We start from the raw sequence: 6,000 nt of genomic DNA, 5'->3' as shown, positions 1-6,000 counted from the left end.
ACATTTGACTCTATTCAAATATTTTAGAACCTAGACTGTTTAGATGTGAATTTAATTTGGCTAAAATAAATAGTTTGGTTAACTATGCAAAAGCATTTTTGTGTAATACTTAATTTTATTTGCATTTCCTTTTATTAAAATGAAAACTCGCACCATTACAAAATTGGGGAATGTACATTAGGGCGGTCCAAAATAAATAAAGTCAGAACTTTAATGCTCTAACCCCCTAAGATTGTTCTACATCGAAAAAATATACACATACATATTTTTTATTTTAAAATCAAAAAAATATGTAGAGGTCGCTCAAAGCGCTCAAAGTTTTCCATGTATTTTATATGAAAAAAAAAAAAATTTGGGTGAAAATGGTATGGAATTATTGAAAATCAATATTTGTCGATCGGAAAACCTATTCCTAATTGTTTATTTAACCATTATTTAATACTAAAGACTTTTTATTTATCCCCCCATTGCTTTTTCTGGCATTTTCGAGGGGTTTTGGCGGACCTATAAAATATAGTTACTATGAGAAAATGGTTAAAAAAATATTTGCGTATTATTTCTGGCAATCTCCTGAAGTAAAGCAGAGTTTTCCGATGGAAAAATATTGACTTTCAAGAATGTTATACCATTTCCACGAAAACTTGATTTTTCCCCATATAAAATACATGGAAAACTTTGAGCACTTTGAGCGATCTCTAAATATTTTTTGATTTCAAAATAAAAAATAGGGGTATACTTTTTTCGATATAGAACAGTCCTAGGGGGTGAGAGCATAAAAATTCCGACTTCACTTTTTCACATGCATTTTTGGACCACGCTAATGTGCGTTCCTACCAACCAAAAATTAAAACTATTTTGCTAGTTATTTAATAAAATTTAACAACGGCATTGTAGTTTTACAGAATAAATGAAAAATTCCATAAATTGCTGAGCGTCCTTGAAAGTCTTAACAAAAAAACGAACACACTCAACAGCAACACAAACAAAACTTTCATTCACCATTTTGGTGTTATAATAATAACTCAACAAAAGGTCTGTTGCTAGGCAACGACAAAAACAACAACACGCACATCAAATATTACATATGTACATAAATGAAAAAGGACACACTTTATCAATATTATCAGCCATGATTTGCCAAGCGTTGACTTTGAGAGGGATTAATTACTACGACGTTGAGTGTGAAGGCGAAAAGTTGGTAGACTTTAACTGACTGACAGTTATGTATATATGCTGTGTAGTGATTAGCAACGGCTTAGTATTTCTGCAAGTGCCGATTTTACCTTGATAATTGCGAGAGATGATAAAGTCGAACTGAAGCATAAAGCATTGTGATTGTTTGTTGTAGATTATCCGGTCGGAGGATGTACACAATGGACAGGATGTGATTAAGTGAAGTGTAGAAAAGTATACTCATGTTTACTTACATATATGTTTATGTACATGAGTATGTATGCATGTACATTAGGGTGGTCCAGAAAAAAGTTGTTTGTTTCCATAAAAGTCTAGCTCATTATATTACAAACACCATATAAATCCAGAATTCAGTCTTTGTGCAAAAATTAATCAAAAATCTGCAAAAATTCAACAAAACTTTCAACTTTTTATTCAGATTTTTTTGAGTGTTTAGTTAAATAACCCACTAAATTCTAGGGTAATAATGTGCAAGTCTTTAGTTGCTAGAAAATCGCGTTGATTTTTAATAATTTTTTTTTTATGACAGCATTACAAATTTCTTTCCATACAAAATAAATTCTACAAAGTTGAAAATCTAGCTGGAAATTTGCAGATTTTTTATAATTTTTGCACAAAGTTTGAAATCTGGATTTATATGGTGTTTGTTATATAATGCGCTAGGCTTTTATTGAAAAATAATAAACATTAAATAAACAAAAGAAAAATGTGGCTGACTTAATTAGCTGATCACAAGTAGATGTGTGTATTATATTATACATCTCCAAGGCAACTGTGTTTAATCAGGCTAACAGAAGTTAATAGCCGAGGAAAATGAAGTAGAAAGAAGACTAGGAGGCGCACAAAAATAATAAGCCTGGAGGAACTTTTGCTCTCATACTTTAATAAATTTCCTGAATCTTTACGGCTGAATAATTTCAACATAAAGTACACAAGTCCAGAAAAAAAAAATAAAGCTAAAAAATTAAATAACTAAATAAATCCTATAACATAAAAATAAAATCAAAGAAATGAAGTTAAATTAAATAAAATGAAACGAAATGAAGTATTTTCCTTTTGATCCATTGTATAACGATTTTCCGTCATCCCTTGTCAAATTTGGTTTGGAGGCAAACCTTTTTCGGCGATGAGCCATCTTCAGCGTCAATTTTCCTACAATGAAAATGTTGAGTGATGCTTTAACCTCGTTAGCTCCTCTGGCTGAAAATGCCAAATGATTCCAAGTTTCCAAGATTCCGTCTCGTTCTTATGCTCCGTCTAGACGTGATTGCGGATTTCTTTTGCTACTCCGAATATCCGGATATTAGAATATATATCTAAATAAAGAATTCGATAAAAAATATGCAAATATCCGAACAGCGTTTTTATATTCGGATATGCGAGTAGTCGAATATCTGAATAAAAGATTCGAGCATAAAGATATTCGAATGTCCGAAAAGCGTCTTTATTTTCGAATATCCGCTTAGTTTATAGATATCCGGATATTCGAATCTGAAAATTAGCACTAAAATAACAATTATTTTTGTACTAATGGAGTGTGTTATTATTTATTTTTCCAACTCGGTAAATTCAGTAATTTTGAGAACAAATCTACGAATGCGTTCAAATACTTTTTAGAATATTCCGATACTCGGATAACCAAATGAAACGACATTAACCGGATATTCGAATGTCCTGGAAACAGAATGGATGGATATCAACCGGATATCCACATAACAAACTGAACCTACATATACTAACCGTATATGCGTATTTTATTCGTATACCCGAATATTCGAACGGATACCCGAATGTACGGTTGGTCCTAACCCCAACGCCCTTACATAGCAATTGTAGTAGACGTCGCAAAGGTCCCATGTTTGCTACCTTGCCCCGTACATCGCATTCACTTGAATACCGGTGATGTCGGCTCATGTCTTAGCGAGGACAACAACCAGCCGAGCAGAAACACATTTCCCTTTGAGATTCCGGATATTTTCGGTTTATACCTTCAAATCATAGTCATTTAAGGACTCTCTGTTGTCGTCATCAAAAGAGGGAAGTCTCAATCGAGGCTCCGTAGTCTTTTTCATTGGAATTTTGTGTTACGTGGCGGGTACAGGGCACACAAACAGCTCCTAAGCCAATAAAATATAGAAGAGGCAATACAATTAAGTGAAAAATAATCGTGCCTAGTTATAATTCCCCTTATTTTAATTTTTCATGCACAAAACCGTTTCTTTTTGGTTCTTCAAACTTTCTACCGAGTAGTTCCAACAATGTTGATGGTATAAACCTCTGTGATGACTCACTGACGTTAAAGTTATAGGTGTGGGTGAAATGTTTTGATATTTATTACCAGCTCGACTCGTCGTGCTACACGACAAGTTTTCTCAGAGCCTATTGTGCTATTTACTTTTTCATAAAAAATTCAAATATTTAAGTCGATTCCTGCAGAAAAATATACGGACTAATACCACCTGGGCTTAGTAAGTTCTGCCTCCCTTGTGGGCTAATTCATCTGCACTCAGTTTGTTGAACAACTTTCTGCCTGTTGACCGAAGCCGCGAATGTTATATATATTTATGTTTTTATTGCAAAATTAGCGCATCTAGAGTTGTTTTATTTTGTCGGTACCAGGCCCAAACAACGCTAATAGAGGATCTTCTACATTCTAAAGCTACCCTGCAGCGGTTGCGGTGTGAGTACAAGGTCTTGATGAAACTTGATTTTTTGAGTCCAAGACTGTGTGCCGTTGCTGTCGCCGGTTGAACTCGAAAGAAGCCATATTGATCGGCAGTGACGTTGTTCCTGGTTCTGTCTTCAAAGTTTTGGTTTCAGTATAGTTCTAGCAAGCCCAAAAAGGCCGGCTTTAAGTAGGGTGCCTTATATTTTTATTTCAATGTTGTTAAAGTTAAAACTAAGACCAGTAATCAGAAACGAATTTCTTACAAAAAAGAAGAGGTTTTGTAGCGTTTGGAGATTTATTGACTGGACTTTAGATTTTTAAAGAATAGCTCTTTCCTTCTTCGCCAACACTCGAATTAAAGAACTAATGGCGGACCCTGGATGGAAATTGGTAAAAACTGTATTTTTGTAAGCCTCTTCTTACTATTTCTAAAAGCTGGACTAGTTCCCCTAGTGCCCCCTGGGGTTGGGTAGTCAAGAGGACTTCCACCGGTTCGCTACAAGATGAAGTCGCCATTTTTGGGAGAGCCTTTTGCAGTTGATCGGTCTCATTCTTATTCTTAGACAAAACTACGGTCCAGGTATCATTGCTGTCTGGCATAGAGCGACAAAAGCAAAGCACTAAAAACCGAAACTTTTCCAATGAAAGCAAATACTTTTGTTTATTATTTTCTCTACTTACTACGCTGTACAATAAAAACAAAAAAAACTGCAAATTGGCACAAACAATCAAAAATATAAAAAAAAAGCAATAACCATCAAAAACAAAACAAAAGAGCGAAAACAAGTGGAAACTAAACGAAAACAATAGCAGCAGCAAGCAATAATACTCGGCAATAACAATGGCTAAATAGACAAGCAAAACAACATAAACAAAAACCATAATAAAAGCTGCAACCTTCAATGTTCAGACACACACACACACACGCGCGCTCAGACGCAGAACTTTTCACTTTCACTTGTTTGGCGAACTCTTTCACCCGGCTGCGTGCTTCTCTCGCACCACTTAGCCAATGACCGGCTGAGCGTTACGCTTTTATTTATTGCCACGATGTGGTGTAGGTAGCCTTTATTTATTGCCGTTTTCTTTTTGTTTTTATGGACGGACGTTATGGTTAGTGCTAATTTCCAGTTCGTTTTCTTTCCTGCCAGTATGCGAATAAATAATTAGATATAAACACATACATATGTATGTAAATACGAGTATATGATTACTTTACCAAAATCATGCATAACTGCAATAGAGTTTCGTATATATATCCACTGTTCTCTTTTTTAAATCAGAGGCAAGTGGCGAAAGTCATCTAATTTTATCCGCATTTTTCCAAGTCTTTATTTATAATATAGTCACGGCAAACCTGTAAGCGTCATCGTTAAGTAGTAACAATCTGTTGTCAGTGCCACTAATAAAAAGTCAGTTTCTCGGAAATCATTGAAAAATAGCAGCCGGTGCTTCCATCGGCGTAGCCAGAATGAAATTTAGGGGGGGCTCGACCCTACTAAGCTGGAATTTCAGGGTACTATTTTATATATATATAAGGAAAATTTGAAAGTTAGGGGGGGCTCGAGCACCCCCCAGCCCCTACCTGGCTACGCCCATGGGTGCTTCTATAGAAATTGGTCTCTTAGATGCTGAAGAAATATCTGGTTATCGTATTGCTTATTGCCAGGGCGCCGACAGAATTTAACGCAAAGATGAAACAGAAATGTCTTTTGTCAATATTATTGTGGCCTATTAACATTTTTTTTATTTTTTAATATTTTTATTGAGCTTTGTACCACGATTGTTTATTAGGAAAAATTGAAAAAGCAACAAGGTCTAAGCGGTAGAAGTTATAGCAGCTATTTCGGAGATCACCACATCTCTTCATCAGACTTCTTTTTTCTGCTGAAGTCTAGAGTCTTTTAACTTAACTGCGCCGAATTTTATTTAGGACTTTTTAAGATTTTCTCAGGACCTTTCTAGACTGTTAAGGTTATATTTTGTTTTTTTTTTGGGACTCTTCGAGAATTTTGGTACAAATGAATGGGATCTCAGTCATTTCATTACGAGATCCGTGGCGTTGCTTCAGTACTTTTAAAGCGCCTGATATTTTAGTAGAGAATTTAGTAGTCGTCTGACCGCTAGTAACAATTATG

The sequence above is a fragment of the Rhagoletis zephyria genome, unplaced genomic scaffold (genome assembly GCF_001687245.7).
Source record: "Rhagoletis zephyria isolate East Lansing unplaced genomic scaffold, Rhagoletis_zephyria_1.1 Rzeph_scaffold_00054, whole genome shotgun sequence".
NCBI lineage: Eukaryota > Metazoa > Arthropoda > Insecta > Diptera > Tephritidae > Rhagoletis > Rhagoletis zephyria.
This window is presented reverse-complemented; position numbering follows the sequence as displayed.